Genomic DNA, 21,373 nt, shown 5'->3' with positions numbered 1-21,373 from the left:
TGTGTACAACATGTTACAAAAAAGAATTACATTAAAAATTAAATTCACAAATTTTTAAGTTTGGTAGTTTTTAGTTAAAAATTACCTTATAAATATCATTTACTTAGCAATTTCATTAAATAAGCAAAGTTTTGTTATCTGACTCTAAAAGTTAACTGATTTATAAGAAAATCATCAAAAAATTATTTTTTTTAAAAAAAAGAATGCAAAATTGTTTGTTATTATATCGATTTCTTATTTAAAAAATAAAAGATATTTTTTTAAATTAACTTTACAAACTTTGTTACTTTATTAGTATTAATACATTTTCTCAAGCATCATATAAATAATTTTCTGTATTTACGTTTTAATATTGTTAATAAAGTTTCTGACGATAGTCAAGCGGTGATAAAAAGTGTTAGCTTGGATTATCTTTATTAATACCAATTGATGGAAGTAATGCTTTTTCAGATCAATAAATTGAAAAATATTCATTACTTTTTTCTCCATAATTTATTCTAATTTATACATTACTTATCAAAATATCGTTTTCTATAGCAATCACTTAAGTACAAATTTGGCTGACGAAAAAAAAGTTTTTACGATTCAGCAATTTCAGTATATGCTTAAAGTTTTCAGGAATCAAAATAAAAACAACCTTTTACTTTTCCCGTACATTACGCTACCTTAAATCCTTACGCAAGATTCATCCGTAAATGTGATAGAATGAAAATTTCCTATCTCTGGAGCATATCTCGATTCATTTCCCAACATTTAAAACCTTCTTTAATAGGCAATTTCTCGTTGCAATTTCATCGCTTATTTTCATTTTCCCCTAACATGTTCTAAATGAGACGTTTTAAGACGTCCGAAATATAGGTCACAAATGATATGACTTTTTTCACAACACTGTCTTGAGCATATTTTATTTTTATTTATCGCCAAAAAAAAAAAAAAAACAACTGGAAAAGATTACTTTTATTAAATTTATAGAGCTAATAACTGTCTCATTTAGAGGATAATTTTTAGAGTGACAATATTTGCGGCAGTTTGAAGTCCTTAAATACGATGTTGTCTCAGAAGCCTTTCCAGAATTAGGTAGATGTCAATTATAGTTTGTCTAAAATAAGATCTTTTCCAGACATTCGTCTGGACCAGTGGCTGTGACTATGGTAACGAGGTATGACTACGTCAAGTAGTGGTGCGGGGTCACTGTTTTGGAGTGGTTCGAGAGAAAGGGGATCTCTTTCTTCTGTCTCTTGTGTTAGTCCTAAAGGGAAGCTAACCTCCCTAAAGTGCGCCATTCTTGTTTCCAGACGGCCTCAGACTTTGTGGCGGGAGGAGTTCTTAGCTTAGACATACTATACAGTGATCTGTAGCGTTTGCAATTGTTTGCATACAATTTCTACTGAAAGTAAATAAATGACTTGTAATCGCAATTTCAATTATAATTTCAAATAACCATGATCTCTAATTACATGTAGTGATAGTTAAATGCAGTCCGAACAAGAAACGGTTGCCGGAAATCATGGTTATATGGGATCAAATTATAAGATTACATGTTATTATGATACAGTTAATCAAAAGATGTGATAATCATGATTGCATGTTATCGTGATTAAATGTAATCATGATTTGATGCTATCGAATAAACGATAAAAATAATTACTATCAGTTTTTATAAAATCTTAATTTATAATAATCGCGAATTGAAATAAATTGTAACGATTACAGTATAAATATGTGTACAGATGCAATTACAGAACAAATTCAAAATCTAGCACGATAGGAGATGCAATGTATGTGAGATACTGATCTACGTACAGTGTATGTGAGTATTTATGTATGTGTGTGCATGTTTGTGGACGTGCAAAATATGTATGTAAATATATGTAGCAATATTTGTACGTAAATGCATAAAATGTATGTCTGTACGCAGAGTCTACATGTACTATACACATAAAATATAGGTAATTACATGCAATTTATGTAAGTACATGCATTTATACATACTCATTACGCAAGTACGTATGCATATACCTTGCATGTTCATGCATACGTACATACATTGTATATAGGAACATTCTAAACACACACACGTAGGAAAACACATAAATTTCTTGTAAGTGCAATGGAAGACTATATGTCAGTACGTACATACATGAAGTCCATGTATGAGCTTGCGTATATACGCTCAGTCTATGCATGTACGAACAAGGGAGCATTGTATATAGTATGTACGTATCCACGTGTATTATGTGTACATGCGTGAAAAAATGCATGACGTAGGCAAATAATACACATTTTATATGCATGCGTATACATCATACAGACGCATACACATTAAAACATTCAATAAATATATGTGTACAATCAATATATGTATACTATCATTATATGTATTCATGCACTTAAAATGAATGCACGTAAAGAGCATAAAATAAAAAACGGGTTACCCTAACTTACTTTTGATCTAATGATGTGATCTTCTCGTTCTCGTTTGCGGGAGTGACCTCAAATATGCTAATTAATTAATGCTGACTATATTTTAAATTGCGAAATCACAAACAAACATTACTTCCTCATAATAAAAATGCATTTTTCTTCCAAAGGATTTTTATTTTTTTACCCCCAAAATATAGGAGGAAGCCGCAATCTAAAAAATATGGTTTCGATAGTTTAGTGAGGAGATAGGTCCAACGTTTGGACCTCTTAATGTTAATTTTAGTTTTTGAATTTATCACCATAGCTCGAGAGTTTTTCAAGTGTATTGAAATTTTTTTCACTCAATTATAAAATTCGTTTATCCAAATATTTTTCAATTCAAGAAATAACTTTTAATGCATATTTATTACTTTTTAGTACTTTATTTAACAATGGTCGAAATACTCTTGAATTGTAACTCTTTACATCGTTTTAAATAATGCAATTTTAAATAGCAAAATATATAATTGGAGTGAAATCAATTGAACGGTTTCTGAGAAATCGAATTTTAAAAACACGATTTTTTCCTGACGATAAAATAATATACGATAAAAATACTATTTGGTCTTTGTAGCGGAACTGAGATTTATATGACTGGTATATATATTACCTAAAAGAGTGATAATTTTAATTATAATGCACAAAATTGCGTAATGCCAAACAAAATAAACAATTTAATTAATTAAAATACTTTTTTTAAAAAAATTTAAAAACAGTAAACTTAATATTTATAAACTGATCAAAAAATCCTAAGTGCTTACAAATAACACAGCTTTTTTTCTTCTTTTTTCCACAACAAAAAATGAAAGATAATTAAGTGATGCGTATTTTTTAAATTAAAAGATTTAAAACTGCTTTTGCTTCTCTTAAACTATTTTATTTATTTAGCGTTAATGAGGAATTGTTAAAATAAAAAGGAATATTAAATAAAACTGAAGGTATTTTTTAAAAGATTCGTAATTAGTTTTTAATGCAAAACATGATTAAGCTATTTATAATCTCAAGTTTTAAAATTTTATGTTTCCTATAAAAAATGAGAATTAGGAGATGTTTTCAATATGCTTATCAAAACTTAATTAGCGCAGCCTTGATAGCATTTAAGTTTTCAAGTCATGTATAATAAAAAAATATTATTTTTGGGATAATTGCTAGTAACATATTTCGTAATTGTTTATCACGAAAGCATGTTGTTGATCAAACACTGGCCTGAAAATTAATTAATAGTAACAAGTATTTATTATCAAAACTACTAATTTATAAGTTATGCCAAACTTTCACCTACTTTAATCTTTACTTTCTACACATTTAGTAAGCGATGATAGAATAATTCTTTTTTTTTTTTTAAATACACCTATTCTAAACAAGTTCAGAAAAAAGAATATTTCTTCTTTATGTGCAAGTTTAAACTAATAATATGAATTTTAACAGTTTAAAAATGAAAAAATTTAATGAATTTAACAATAATTGAATTGCAGTATATTCTGCTGTATAGTAACTGCAGTATATTCAAATGAATTAAAGTAGCATATTTTTAAAATTATATCTAAAAATGATTTTACCGTTTTCAAAGGATAAAATGATATGGAGGAAAAATACTAAATACATATTTTTTAATTTAAAACTGATTTTAATGGCAGTCCAGAGGATTTGACATATATAGGATATGATATATATTTGACATTTAATGGAATATGACATTATATATTTATGAAAAAAGAGAAATTTTGGAAAAATATAAACGAGGACAAGTAATCAAAAATCGTGATTACTAACAATCATAATTAACAATAATTGCAATTTAAATTATGAATATAAAAGTTTATAATTTACGATAACAGTCAGAAATGTAATTACCAGGGGCGGATCTACTTAAGGGCTTTTTGGGCTGCAGCCCAGGGCCCCGTGGATACAAAGGGCTCCAGTCCCCACTGAAAACAATAGGTGATATTTCTAATTAAAAAATATCTAATATTAAAAAAAAGCTATTATAAGGTTGGCAACCTTGAGATCAATCAACCCATGCATGTGCACATCTATCGAACAGAACGGGGAATTACCCGTCGCTTGTTTTTGGCCAGTGTATTTTTTCGCGTCTATATACAGGGGACTTCCTGTAGAGCCGCTTAACTCCCGTAATTTTGTTTTTCTTCTTCCGCACTTCTGTTCTCGTCGTCAAAGTGACAAACTTGTTTAGTTTACTAATAACTGTCTTGACTACCAGAAACCCTCTGATCCCACTGAAAACTATATTGGTGTTCAGCAAGAGGGCGGTAATACCGAGGCGGAAAGAAATTTAGAGAATATTAAGTTTGAGTTTGAGAAATATGTTGACGTGGGCTTGTGGTTAAAATTGCTAAATAATGATTTTATTAATGACATACTCTGACACGAAATGACTGACTTTCAAAATAAAGATCCGAAAAATATATATTCAGCTTCAATAAAGAAATACAAAGCATTTTCAAATAGGTATTTCATTAATAAAATGAAAAATGGTCAATCACAGGAAAGATCTTGTTCATGTTGTTTTATGTTATTCAACCAGGGTTGGTACTGTTTTTTGTTTGACCTGCAAACTTTTTTTCTAAAATCCCTTCTCAATACACAACCGGATTTTCTAATTGGAAACACATAGGAACTTGTTCAGAAAATCATGAAAATTCTAATGAACATAAGAAATCGATGTTAGTGTGGTTGAGGCGAAAATAAAATAAATCTGTTTTAGACAAGCAGTTTCAGAAGCAATTAAGAAAAGAAGCAGAATATTATCACAATGTCCTGAAACGAGTTATTCCAGTGGTCAAATTTTTAAGTATAAGGGGCTTAGCATTTAGAGGTTCCGAGGAATATTTGGTTCTCCACATAATGTTAATTTTATGGGTGCTCTGTTGCTATTGGCAGAGTTCGATCCATTCATTCGTGAATACATTGAACAACGAGAGCTGCGACCAAGACCGATAATATCGTACTTATCAAAAACAGTATATGAGGAAATAATTGAGATCATAGGCAGACAGATAATTAAACAAATTATAACTCAAATAAATAACGACGACACAAAGTATTATTCAATTGTGATGCATTCTACTCTAGATCTCTCTCACAATGATCAACTTGCTATTGTATTACGATACTGTTTTCAGGGAAAAGTGTATGAAAGATGTGTATCCTTCATGAAGATTAGTAGTCACACTGGCTCACATTTATTTAATATTCTACAAGACTTTTTAGAAACAAATGGACTACTACTGGATAATTGTAGGGAACAATCTTATGACAAGGCTGCTAATATGGCGGTCACTACAATGGTATACAAGCACTACTAAAACAAAAAATAAATCCGCGGATTATGTGCCATGTGCTGCGCATTCCCTTAACCTAGTTAGTGAAGAATCTGTTAAGGTTGCAACTGAAAGTGTGAACTTTTTTGGAGTAGGGCAAAAAATATACGTTTTCTTTTCTACTTTTACTCGGAGGGGGGAACTGTTAAATCGTGAAACAAAACTCAAATTTATGTTAAAAAGTTTAAGCCAGACCAGATGGTCTTGTCACTATGATGCTGTCAAAGCTTTGAAAAATAATTATGATGACATTATGAAATTCTCAGTCTACAGATAAATTCTCAGTATACGGCTCAGAAAAATGTTAAAAGAGACACGCTAAAGGTAGCGTTGGATAAGCTTAATTGTGATTTAACGAATTACTTACAATGTGATGAGCAAATAAAGGAATTTGCAGCACAAATATGCAGAAAGATTGCTTTATAATTTATAGAACATAACTACACGTAACCTGTTAATTTATTTTGCAATAATGTTGTACAGTTGCTGTTTGTATAGACAAATAAAAATAAATAAAAAATAGTGCGTGGAGTTCCTCCGCGCGGAAGAAGTTGAACTTCGTAACCTGCGACGTTAATTGTAGAAGAATCAGCAGTCGTAGAAGGATCACTAGTTCTATTCAACGACTCTTTTTCCTGCTCCGCTCGCTTCCGCGCTCTGTAATCACGGTAATATTGTGCATTTTTCCCACGTGGACCTCTTGAACCAGTGGAAGTGCTTGTGGTTGCTTCATCGTCTCGCCATGGAAAATGTATTTGTATTAATAATGTATGTGAATGCGTCATAATGTCATTTCAGAAGAGAAACAATCAATTGATATTCACAAGAGACGTACCTTGACATGACCTTAAATCCGTCGCATTGTTTTCACTCATTTTTTACAATTGTTATCCACTAAGTTTGAAAATAAAAAATACTATCCTATTAAATTGTATGTGTATCAAATCAAACTAAAAAATATTTATAGAAAAACAATACTTTTATGACTTTTATTATTTTTATGCTAGTGAGAACCAAAACAATATGGAAATGAATGAGGGAAAACTGGATCCTACCATGTGATTTCCCGGCCAATAAAAATGTAGCGTTTAACGTTTAACGCAACCTTGTTGGAAGTCGCATAAGAAGTATAACTTCAAAAATAAATAAAATTATTTTATTGTCCTATTTTTTTCTATATACTTATCTACATCACTATAGAAAACAGTTTTTTGACAAAATGGCTATTAGGGCCCCTAAGTAGTTTCAGCCCAGGGCCCCACAAATTCACGATCCGTCCATGGTAATTACATCAAATATTCTTACAAGTTTTAATGATATAAGCTATACGTTTACAGAGCATTAAAATTGTATCTCATATTTTTATTTGTAATTTCGGTTAAAAATAATTATTATTGCGTGTAGTTAATTGAAATTATATTTTTGTAGTGGTAGATGCACTACAGTACTCCCAAACCAGAATTATAGCTGTGATAGAATTCGATGAGCGGATGCAATTAGTTGATTCATTGCTGCTTTGTGAGAAGCCTAGAGAGCTGCATTAAGATCATTGTACTTTTGAGTGCTGTTCGTGAGAGCTGAATTATGTTAACGGTCGTTGTTGCTCCTGTGTTTCCATTCGCAATCGAGTGCATGCAAGCCGACGTTGTGTGCGATCGAGACTGAGTAGCAACTGTGCGAGGAGGTAGATAATGTCGCAGTCACAAGTAGCAAGTCAACTGATTAATGTGGACAATCCATCGAAGTAGGCGTGTTCCATCGAAGTGGGCGTTACAGTAAGGATAGGCGTGCTCATATCAAAGTGGGAGTTTCTGTCAAGGTAGGCATGTTCACATCACGTCCGAATGTCACCAATGTGGAGAGAATTGTTTTCGACAATGTCAACCTTCCTCTATGAAAAGGTACTCTATCATAGAATCGAGTTAACATGCTTTATATATTAGTGAATTGGAATTATATTTTTGTAATGGTAGATACACTATACCGATGATATTTTAACCCTCTTGGTGGCGCTTACTTGAAATAGTTTTACTCTTAGATGGGCAAACATATTTAAAGAAGTTCCCCCTGAAATGGGCAAGGGTCAGACAAAAGGAATGCCTCCCCCCTTTTCTTCCGTTTGCTGTTAAGGGAATTATTTACGCTCTATGTGGTCAGCTTTTGGATGGGAGGGTCAGCCAAGGAAATGACAGTTTGATGGATGAATTTCGTTTTGTAGTTCACTTTTCAACTATCTTTTTTGAATCCTCTTGCAATTCAATGTTTGTTTTTAGAATGTTTTAATCTTTTTACAATTTATATTTAAAAGACATGACTGTATGGTCCTCGCCTTTCTCATTGATGAGGATTGTTAGACAAATTTTATTCCAGTTTAAGATAAAAATAAAAAATTTATTAATAAAAAATTATAATATGAATCTTGAAATAAAAAATAAAAAAATAAAGTTGAAAATAATTTGTAGTTCAAGTTTCTTTCTTTTTTATTATTAAATTTACATTGATTTAGTGCTTATCATCACTATGCATATCGTTTATAACTACTTTTAAGATCCTTTAATTTTCTATAATATTTAATTTTGCAGAGTGGCAATATTTTTCTTTTATTTAATCTAAACCATGATCATTATCTTCTTTTTAAGTTATATATTCTCTGATTTGGAAAGTATATAATTTTAAATATAATTTTAACAACAATATTCAAAATGTAGTCACTTGCAATTTTGATTCGTATTAGTTTAGTTCTCTATTTAATTTTTATAAAATTAAAGCTTTTTAACTCCTTATGTACCAAATAAATTTCATTATAGTTTATAAATAGTACTTCCATGCAGAAACTGGAAATTTTACACTAACCGAGTAATTACCATTATTATTTGCCTTTTTACGTTTTGAAAAGTTCCAGTCAACTATCATAGTTTTTAAAGAAATGACATGGCTTGATAGCCTTTGATAAAATACTTAATTATTGAAGTCTAAATAAATCTTTGTAAATTTTTGCCCTATAAAATTTTATTCTTCCATTAAGGATTAGTAAACTGAAGTAGTATTTGAAGTAGCAACTGAAGAAGCACATTTGTAGCTTTTCTTAGAGAGAAAATATAGTTAAATTTTTCTTCCTATTTCTCTGCTGCTTGATCTTTATCGATAATTTTTCCAAAAATTTTGGTTTTATAACGCATGCGCTATCAATTAAACAGAATTGTTTATTTTTATTTATATATTTATTTTAGTTGACATTTTCCTTATATAGTTGCCCCACTTAATTGCATAACTGATATTTGAATAACCCGCTTGCTTAAAGTACTAGAAATTTTGAGAACCAAGATATATTCTATAGAAAAAATATTTAAATTTCCCCCGGGCAACTATTTAAGATTTTTTATTGTCGCATAGAAGTAACTACCTAAAAGAAAAAAAATTCCCTCATCTAAAGTATTTTTTCGCTGCTCGGAGTGTGTATATATATATATATATATATATATATATATATATATATATATATATATATATATATATATATATATATATATATATATATATATATATATATATATATATATATATATATATATATATATATATATATATATATATATATATATATATATATATATATATATATATATATATATATATATATATATATATATATATATATATATATATATATATATATATATATATATATATATATATATATATATATATATATATATATATATATATATATATATATTAAATGTCAGTCATTATATTCCACTTATATGGCAAAAGCTGCTTTTCTCTCGCTATTTCTGAGGAAAAATCATAAAATAACTGTTATGATATGTTTTAAATCAAATTGTTTTGAATCAACTTGTTTTAACTAAACTGATATTTTTGAACTGATGCTTATAAACTAATATGTTTGAATATATGAAATAATATGTTTTAAATAAATATTGTTGGTAAAGTTTTGATATAAGTTTTTAAATTTTTAATAATTATTTTTGCAATCTCATTTCGAAAGCAATATAAATGGTTTATTAAAATATGCTATCTTTATTGTGTTCTTTTTAATCTCATTTCCGTAGAATTTTCATGGTTTTGTAAATTGGTAATAGTTTATTGCTGATAAAGGAAAATAGTTTTCTTATTCGATACTTAAATCAGAACTTTGGCATTTTGGAACATTTTCTTTTTTGGCAGTCTTCAAATTAGTAAGTTCTCAAATAACATTTTATTTTTTAAGCCAGCTTTCAAATTCTTGTAAAGAATAAATTAGAAAGTTTAGAGACCAATTGGATGAATTTTATAAAGTTATATAGACATTTTCCTTGCTAAACTTTATCACATTTCAAATTGAAATTTATTTCAGGAAAAATGAAATAAGGAAAGATAAATTTCTGAATAACATGATGGCATATTTAAATTAGTTTGAAAATAGTAATGCGTATCCTTTAAATCGTTATATTTCTTGGTTCAATGCTAATATTAACGTATGAAAATTATAAAAATTGCCCGTAATATTTTTTAATCGATGCAAACTATGTGTTGCATGGTTATTAGCTTGGTTTGCTATTATTCATTTTGTTTCTGATCAAAATTTTTTATTTTTCTGAATTTTTCAGAATTTAACAGATTTAATTCTATTTGAATTTTCAGGCATTCAAAAATAAATTTAAAAAAATGTACAAGTAAAGTACAGGAAATATAAGTGAAAATTCTAACTTGAGGGAATTCTGGCCCAAATAAACGTTGGTGTTAATAAAAACGAGCACACCCCCTAATCACTCTAAAAAATTATTCATTGTATAACTCAATAAAAAATTTATTTTTTAACTTTAATATAAGAAGATATCCAAAGAGCATTCATTTTCACATTTCTTTGCAGTTCTCCGATTTTTTCTTCAGTTTTTAGATTGATTTGAAGGTGGATACCTCGAGAGCAATTATTATTTAAAGTAGGCTTGATTTTAAATAGTTCAATGTTTCAAACAGATTGTATTTGAAACATTTTGGCAAAATCTTTTTTTGTCTATGATATCTATGAATATTCAATAGTATTCATCACATTATGCATGCCATAGACATTAGGTATAAACTATAAAATAACGATTAAGAGAATAGCTTAAAGCAAGTTTGAAATGAAAAACTTAGGTGGTTAATTGCAAAATTTTTATAGAATTTCCTCTTGTGGCTGTTTTTATTTAAAATCTCTACCTTTTTTGGTGTAAAGAAGAATAAGGGAAGAATATAAACTTAAATTTACTATTGATTTCAACATTTTTTTTTTCAGTATTACTTTTATTGGAATTTTGAATTGCATAATTTTTTTATTTTATAACGAATCAATAATTGAACAAAAAAAGAAGAAGAAAAAATTTGTTTTAGTAATAAATAAAACGGACCTATAATAAACAAACGTAAATTAAAAAAAAAATACAAAGATCATAGTCTACATTTATGAATTTATATCCTTGAAATGATTCCACTTTTTGTGATTTCTTCATAATTATTTATATATCCAGTCTCTATCCATATCAGCAAACGTCATAGAAAGAAATTACAGATTGATCCAAACTGTAATCAAAAATTTTTTTCCAATTTCTTGCATAGTCATAGATCCTTTGCACACACCAAGTTTAAAAATATGTAACCCTACTGAACAGAATTTTAACCTAATTTTCAGTCTAATAATATGACCAGGTTTAGAATTTCAATCAGGGAAACTGAATATTTCAATCAAACTTCATATTTTGTGATTTAATTTAAATGTTGGTTTCTCTATTGAAAATCATATATTTTAGTTTTTAAAAAAATCACTTTTTAATAAGAAAGTATTCTCAGAATAAAACAATTTTCTACTCATAATGTTAAAAAAAAATTAAATGAGCACTCCTATGTTTATGTTTAAATTCTCTATATTTTTGTGTAAAATTTCAATTTCCTTTTTTTACATATTCAAATTTGTTGGAAGCTCACTAGAGTAAAAGCATGATCGTAGTCTTACTTCTAACTCCTTGCACGAATTTTCTTTCACAAAATATTTTTCAAATCTGATAAATTGAAATATATTCAGTAATAACGAAATCCAAATTAGTATTAAAAGTCTAAAGTTAAGATTACCAAAAAATTTCTTATTAGCTCTTGAGAAATTTTTAAAACTAGAAATGATTTTAAAGTGGTAATTAATTTGATATAAAATAACGCATTAAAGAAAATCTTTTGTTCAAACTACTATTCATAAATTTCTGGTAAGAGCTTTATAAAAACAGCTTTAAAATCCTTCAATTCTAAAATCAAAAATTTTTTTCATTAAATAGAACAATTTTATGATGACTGATTAGTTCAATATAATTATATACTCAGTAAACACGAATATACACGAACTGCATTGATTCTGATACCCCTATTAAAATTTAAAGTTTATAAGTTAGTAAAATAATTATTCTGAAATAAGAATAGAAATCAGATTGAGAAGCTGTGGACAAATTATATTGAATTTAGTTAGGAATTAGTGATCTAGAAGAAGGAAAAAACAAACATTATTTAAGAAATCACGACTTCATGAAAATCCAACACCAATAAGAGATAATTGATTTAAAAGTTTTTGCAACATAAAATATTTGCAGTTGACAATCTTTTTACCAATTAAATATAGAGTGAAAAAATTCATTGTTACAAAATCTATTTTAGACTTTGAGAATGGTCTATATTCAGCTTTTGGAAGTCTTGAAAGAGAGTATATACTCGCTTTATTTACACTACTTCAAAGTTTTATATTAAATCTACTTTTACTAGATGACATGACCATTTTAGTTATTTTATTAGTAAACTTATTAGAGAAAAAAAAAGAGGTGGCATATTTCATTTTGCGCTTTCTTTTGAAGCAATAATACATTCGAACTGAAGAAAACTGAAGATATCCTGGGATCAACACTGTGTACTAAGTGTTAGTTTTCAAAGAATGAAAGCAAATGTTGCAAGAAATTTCTTGAAGAAGAATTCTTTCTAAGATTACAATAGGTGTATTCAATGCATGGGGAAATGGAAGATTGGCGTTTTGAAAGAGTGATATTTCCTTCTCTGCAAGGGGTCATTTCCTGTATCGCAGCCCAGTAGTTGCTAATTGTGTGGAATTCCAAGCTTTGTACATTTCTGGAAAAAAGATAAATCACTCTCTGAATCCTTGACACTCTGTTTTTAAACCTAGTCTTTAAATTTCTCTCTTCTCTGCCGGTCCTCTTACAAGAAAACATTTCTGGAGAAAAATTATTGCATAATAATTTGCAATGAGAAACGTATTTATATATGTAATTTGAAAAAGGAGGGATAGAACAGAACTTAACTAACAGTAAACAAATTAAAACCAAACATTTAATTTATTGTCCAAAATTATAAAGTAGTGCATAAAAATAAAATAACCACAACCAAGATTGCAGGACCATCATATTTGATATTTTTGAAACAAATGTTTTGTTATTAAATTTCTACGACAGTTAATTCATAAGTAAAAAAATTACACATTTTTTGAACCGTTCGAAATGTTATCTTAGCATATATTCATTTCGCTAAATTATCTAGCCAAAATAATTTTCTTTAATTTCTCAAATATTAATTTTTGAAAATTTTTTTTTTACACCTTACTAAATAAATATTAGATTGTTTGGCCTTTTTTTTGGTCAAGTAAAAGTAAAGAACTGTGTAATACAAAAAACTTAACTTTGCGTTGCCTTTTCCTTTGATTATTGTCCTTAATATGTATTGATTATAATTAAATCAGAGATTTGAAACAAATACATAAAAATAGTATTATTAAAAAATTTTGATAGAAAAAAGAAACTTTTAAGAAATAAAAATTATTTTATACTCTTTCTTTTACCTAGTCTTGTTTTTTGTAGTAAAATGAAGTCAGTTTTGGATACATTTTTAAGCAATATTAGTTTATTAAATAATAGATAACTTTATGAGGAAGAAGAAAACTACTAAGCAACTTCTTGTTAAATAATAAGAATCCGAATCCGAATAACTATCCGAAGTCCATGCTAATTTGCAATTCGTTAAATTCCTTTATTATGACGCACAAAACAAGTATCTTATTTAGTTTTAAGAATTTTACTCTCATTATTAATAAATTACCTGATAGTATCACTTGATACTAAAATTGTCACAGGAAGTAATCAGAGTTTAGCTGGGAAAAATTGCTTCAAAGTATTATTATATGGTTTTAATATAAACTTAAAACTTTTAATTAAAATTAAACCTAAAAAGATATTTAATCTCGTTGGTTTCTTTGTAGTTATAAGATTTTTGATTTTGCAAAAAATGTTTTGAATATGCAAGTTATTTCTTAAAAAAATTCAATAACTGTCTTTCGTATTCTGTTTTTTCAAGATTTTATTTCTGTATAAATTTCAGACGCGATAATTCAAAGGAAATGCTTAAAACATAAAAAAAAAAAAAAAAAAAAAAAAAAAAAAAAAAAAAAAAAAAAACAGAATTTTATTTGGTGTCTTGGGGTATTCATCCGTTTTTAGATGCACCTGGATTTCGGCCCCCACCCCTCTAAGAAGCTGCAGCCATGATGGAGGAGATAATGATATAGGGGGTTAAAAGAGGTGTGTGGCATTTAGGGTTGCACACCCCTTCGTTTTGGCGTACGAAAGGGACACCCCTTCGGGTTGGCGTCCGTAGGGGTGACGCGCCAGCAATTAAGTGAGAGGTTGAACTGAGGAGTCTTACTTGCTGATAAAAATATTCTTAAATTTATTTTTACCAAAACTAACTGGGTTCATATAAGCATATACTAATGGCGTTTGTGAAGAGAAGTGAACACAATTTAAACATATCAATGATAACTTACAATTTTAATTTTAACGCAACATTTTACAAATTAGTTTTATTCGAAATTGCATTGCAAATAAAAATTGAAATGGACGAAAATAATATTCAATTTCTTCCTTCGGAAAGAGGAGGCAGAGTGCTTATATTTAGGAAGAATTTATTCAACTATAAAAGAACGAATAAGGATCAGAAATCGGTATGGTATTGCAGTTCGCAATGGACTGGTTGCAGTGCACGTGTGTGTACTCTGGGTACTAATCTAGCAGTTCCCTTGTCTTCTGGATTGGGTTCAAAATTACAAGGCTACGGAGTTAAACATTGGTAGCCGTAAATTCAAAATTGAGTTGGTTGTTTAACGGCGGTAATTAAAAAAAAATAAAACTAATAATCAAATTGTATTTTCTTGTTTTCTTTCTAACTCTTTGCATATTTTCTACGCGCATTCAAAATTTCATGTTTCTAAGTCTCACAGATTTTGTAACGTAAAGAAAAAACAATTGAGAAAACAATTCGCAAAAAAATCATTAAAAATTGCAAATAAAATATATTCAAAATTAATCTAAAAAAAAAAAAAAAAACTATGTTAAATATATAGCGGCCCAGCACGCCAAATTTTTACTCTGTGCTTAAAATGTGTTTTTTTTTTTTTGTAACTTTTTCCCCTCGTTAAAAAAATTTGTGCAATAAAAGAAAGGTTCTACATAATAGTCTCATCACAATTAATATATTTAGCAATAAAGTAATACTATCAAATTTTTTAATAATAAAATGTTAATACTCAACAATAAAAAATAATGACAGTTTACTTTAGGTGTATAGAAATGGAATTGAACTTATAAGGGCCCCATCATTTTCAGTAGCTTAGGGCCCACCAAGCTTAAATCCGGCCCTGAATAAACTAAAGAATTAGTGTGTGTGTCTCCAACTGGATTGCTGATGAGTCTTAGGTTTTGAAATATGACGTTTAACATGAAGCGACTATTAACTATTTTTCATTATATTTTTAGTTAATAGTAGTCATTTACGTCGCACTGGAGCTGCACAATGGGCTTTTGGAGACGGTCTGGGAAACATCCCGGAGGATGATCCGAAGTCATGCCATCACAATTTTGATCCTCTGCAGAGGGGATGGCACCCCTGCTTCGGTAGCCCGACGACCTGTACGCGCAGTTGAGCACTTTACGATAGAACAGTTTAACGAGGACCAATACCGCAAACCCTCGGTCCCTACGCAGACTAATCCAAGTGGTCACCCACCCGCACTCTGACTGCAGCCAGCGATGCTTGACTTCGGTGATCTGCAGGGAACCGTGTCTTAACGATCAGTCCACTGCGGGACATTTTTAATATATTTAGAGATATTTATCAGGGATATTTAAATTGATATGTTAAATCATTTTAAAATCAAAAGTTTTAACAATTAAGATAAGGTACGATTGCCCGATATTTTTATCATATATAAACCTCAGAGCATGATGACCACATTTTATGTATTTATTTAAATTAATTAAAATCCTTCCTTATCCAAATGCTTTTTTTTAAATATAAATTCCGGAATAATATGTTATTAATTGCCAACAATGTTTAATTTTTTTCCCCATTCAAATGCAGCTTTTGCTGAATTCGTAAAGAAAATTTTTTGATTTCTACACCTGCGCTGTTTCAAACTACTATTTTAAACACAAAAGACTTGCTGAATTATTATTGGTTCTTTTGTTTATTTTCAAATTAAGTGACAAAATGCTATAATTTATCATTTTGCTATCATTTATAGACACAGCGGTCGCTGTATCTTATTAAAAATATAGCGGTGGACGTGGTACAGAATATTAACAAATCGAATAACCAAGTTGAGAATTGAATGGTATTTTAATTTTATTTACTTTTTATAACTAACAATAGATTAAATAATTATTTTTATAACTTATCCACAATAGCCCCTCACGTGTCTACAGTAGTGTTTAATTATTTTAAACGAAATGATTATTGAAAAAGTATACTTCCAAATTATTAAAATCATAATGTTCGATTTTTTCATTGAAAATGAAGATAAATGTTCGAATTTTGATTAAAAGAATTCTACAGGAGTTGCACAAAATAATGGAAAGACTTCGATAATCGATACTAACACATTTTTTGATATTTCTCAGAAAATACATGGAGAATCAAAATATAAATTTAGATCCTTCGATTTCTTATTCATATCAATGAAATTTACAGCTTTATAAGGGTTGAGGCACCGAGAATGAATGACAAACGTTAAAAATACTTTTGAGCACCCTATGACAAAAAAATGTAGTAATAAAATTGTAACTTATTATTTTGGTTCTTATATAGAATAATTGAACTAAACTTCGTAAACGTAGCTTAAATATTTTTGAAAATATGAACATTTTTATAAAAAAAAAGATTTAAAAAAAAATTATTTTTTTGTCTTGCGTTTTTTTTAATAACTTTAAAAAAATTCAATAAAATAAAATAAAAAACGTTTGAATCAATTTTAAATTGATTAAAATATTATTGACATAGAAATTTTTAAAAAAAAATTTGTTAAAAACTGCTCCAAATACGTGTAATTAACGTTTCTTTATACTGCGCATATACGCAAAATAAAAATAACTAAATAAAATAAATAAATAATTTAAAAACTTTTCTTAATTTTGTAGTGAATCTTATTTGACTACTACTTAAGTCCAATTTGAATATCTTAAGCAATTTTCTAAGGAGTTTTTTTTTTCTTTTAAAAGAAACCTCAAAATAATAAACGATTTTCCACAAATTTCATTTTGTACTATTAAACAAAATTTATAAATGACATCGGTTGGAGATTATGCCGATTAAAGTATCCTTTCTTTCGCATGTTTTATTTCCTAATTCCATCACACTTTGTTATCCAGACCATCATTTTCTGGGTATCATCATTTGTTAATAAATCTTGTTTAATAGAACAAAATGAAATTTGTGAAAAAACCCTCATAATTTTGAGTTTTCTCATAAAAGAGTAAGAAAACTACTTAGAAAATTGCTTGAAACTTTTTTCATTTTAAAGATATTCAAATCGGACTTAACTTATTAGTTGTCAAATACGATTCACTGTAAAATTAAGATAATTTTTTTTAAAAAATTTTTTCTGCACATGCGCTGTATAAAGCAACTACTTCAATTACTCTTATCTGGCGCAGTTTTAATTATTATTTTTTTTAGTTTTAAAGCAATAGTTTCGTTATCAGTTTAAAATTGATTCAAACGCTTTGTTTAATTTTTTTTTAATATTTAAACTATAGCAAAAAAAAAAAAATTATTTTTTTATAAAAATTTTCATACATCTCCAGAAATATTTAACCAAGGTGTACGAAGTTTTGTCCAATTATTGCATATAATATCCAAAATAATAGTTATGAGTTGCAAATTTATTGCCACATTTTTTGGCACAGTTGTTGAAAAACATTTTTTTCCGTTTGTGGTTCATTGTCGGTACCTCAAACTTCAAAAAGCGTTAACTTCATTGATATGTAGGAGAAATCGTACCATCTAATAATTTTTAAATTTATGAACTGATTCTCTAAGTATTTATTTTTTAAATATTAAAAAATGTGTTAGTATCGAAGTGTCTCAATTATTTTGTTAAACTCCTGTATTTATGATTAGACACATACATATATATAAATTTAAAACAAAAATGTTTATTAATGCATGTTATTCCAAATTTTTTTTTCATTTTTATTTAATAAAATCTCCTCTCCTAGAGATTGCATTATTACACTATTCTTTTCATATCCTTCTTATCTTTATTAAAATGACATAATCAGAAAGCTATAATGGGTAAATGTGATATATAATTTTTTCCCTGTCTTAAAGCATTTTAAAACATGTGGTGAATTTATTTTGCTAAAATTTTATAACACAAATTAAATCTAAGACACAAATTTATTTAATTTTAATTACGTATGAAGCTTTAATGAAAAACAAACTTTTTATTTTAGTTAATCCTTTTGTTTTAAAATATATCTGTGAATAACAAAATAAAGCGATTGAAATAAAGGGAAAAGGAAAAAAAAAAAAAAGAACTATAGAAATGAAGATTGGTACTTGGTCAGTAAGCGAAGAACCACTTTAACTAAACAGAAACTAGCATCCACACAGAAATCGGAACTCTTCTGCTAAAGTTTTCATTCCGGATTCAAAAAATAAAAATAATTGGTTTTGTTGGCGATGATCTCGTAAGGCGATAAAGAATCATGCATAGTACACTCGCAGAGCATTCAGAATTCTTCGCTAACAGCTTCTAATCGTTTTCTAAACTATAATAACAGGGCCTTCGATATTCGACGGGTAAGGAAGGGGGAATGAAATTCTCCTCGAAGGAAAAACGGATGAATACCCCAAGGAACCATTTTATTTATTCGCTCTTTATTTATTTATTTATTATTATTTTTTTTTTTTGCATTTCCTTCTTTGCTTGAAAATTTTTAAAATAATGAGAAGAAAAAAAATGACTCTGATTAAAATAATGTTTGCAAAGTAAAATTTTAACATTTCAAAATTAGTGAACTTGAAAAATAAGTAAGGTGTACTTTCTGGCAGTTGGAAAGAAATAAAATAAGTCAAAATCTGAACTAAGTTAAAATCTCTTTCAATTAAGTTCACAAAATAAAATTCAGTTAATGAATATTATCAAAATATCGAATTTACAGTACTTATAACGAAACTGCAGAACATTATTAATAGAGATATTCAAAAATTTATTCAAAATAAACAAATATTAAAAAATTTAAAAGTAATTTGCTATAATATATTCTCCCCCCCATTTTTCTAATTTTACCACGAAGAACTTCAATTTAAAAAAAAATAATAATAATAAAAATTAAACAGCAATGAAAGCAACGAAATGTTTGATTTGGTATTAGCAAAAGAAAAAAAAATTGAAATAAATAAATAAAATAAAATAAAACTTTAAATTAATTTTTCCACTTCACCAAAACCTTTTCTAATTAGTACCTTTTTAACGGTTCCTTGGGGTATTCATCCGTTTTTCCTTCGAGGAGAATTTCATTCCCCCTTCCTTACCCGTCGAATATCGAAGGCCCTGTTATTATAGTTTAGAAAACGATTAGAAGCTGTTAGCGAAGAATTCTGAATGCTCTGCGAGTGTACTATGCATGATTCTTTATCGCCTTACGAGATCATCGCCAACAAAACCAATTATTTTTATTTTTGAATCCGGAATGAAAACTTTAGCAGAAGAGTTCCGATTTCTGTGTGGATGCTAGTTTCTGTTTAGTTAAAGTGGTTCTTCGCTTACTGACCAAGTACCAATCTTCATTTCTATAGTTCTTTTTTTTTTTTTTTCCTTTTCCCTTTATTTCAATCGCTTTATTTTGTTATTCACAGATATATTTTAAAACAAAAGGATTAACTAAAATAAAAAGTTTGTTTTTCATTAAAGCTTCATACGTAATTAAAATTAAATAAATTTGTGTCTTAGATTTAATTTGTGTTATAAAATTTTTAGCAAAATAAATTCACCACATGTTTTAAAATGCTTTAAGACAGGGAAAAAATTATATATCACATTTACCCATTATAGCTCTCTGATTATGTCATTTTAATAAAGATAAGAAGGATATGAAAAGAATAGTGTAATAATGCAATCTCTAGGAGAGGAGATTTTATTAAATAAAAATGAAAAAAAAATTTGGAATAACATGCATTAATAAACATTTTTGTTTTAAATTTATATATATGTATGTGTCTAATCATAAATACAGGAGTTTAACAAAATAATTGAGACACTTCGATACTAACACATTTTTTAATATTTAAAAAATAAATACTTAGAGAATCAGTTCATAAATTTAAAAATTATTAGATGGTACGATTTCTCCTACATATCAATGAAGTTAACGCTTTTTGAAGTTTGAGGTACCGACAATGAACCACAAACGGAAAAAAATGTTTTTCAACAACTGTGCCAAAAAATGTGGCAATAAATTTGCAACTCATAACTATTATTTTGGATATTATATGCAATAATTGGACAAAACTTCGTACACCTTGGTTAAATATTTCTGGAGATGTATGAAAATTTTTATAAAAAAATAATTTTTTTTTTTTTGCTATAGTTTAAATATTAAAAAAAAATTAAACAAAGCGTTTGAATCAATTTTAAACTGATAACGAAACTATTGCTTTAAAACTAAAAAAAATAATAATTAAAACTGCGCCAGATAAGAGTAATTGAAGTAGTTGCTTTATACAGCGCATGTGCAGAAAAATTTTTTTAAAAAAAATTATCTTAATTTTACAGTGAATCGTATTTGACAACTAATAAGTTAAGTCCGATTTGAATATCTTTAAAATGAAAAAAGTTTCAAGCAATTTTCTAAGTAGTTTTCTTACTCTTTTATGAGAAAACTCAAAATTATGAGGGTTTTTTCACAAATTTCATTTTGTTCTATTAAACAAGATTTATTAACAAATGATGATACCCAGAAAATGATGGTCTGGATAACAAAGTGTGATGGAATTAGGAAATAAAACATGCGAAAGAAAGGATACTTTAATCGGCATAATCTCCAACCGATGTCATTTATAAATTTTGTTTAATAGTACAAAATGAAATTTGTGGAAAATCGTTTATTATTTTGAGGTTTCTTTTAAAAAGAAAAAAAAAACTCCTTAGAAAATTGCTTAAGATATTCAAATTGGACTTAAGTAGTAGTCAAATAAGATTCACTACAAAA

The sequence above is a fragment of the Parasteatoda tepidariorum genome, chromosome 7, assembly GCF_982258835.1.
Source record: "Parasteatoda tepidariorum strain Cologne lab strain chromosome 7, Ptep-v5.0, whole genome shotgun sequence".
In the NCBI taxonomy this organism is placed as follows: Eukaryota; Metazoa; Arthropoda; class Arachnida; order Araneae; family Theridiidae; genus Parasteatoda; species Parasteatoda tepidariorum.
The sequence above is the reverse complement of the archived record's forward strand: the minus strand, read 5'-3'. Positions refer to the sequence as shown.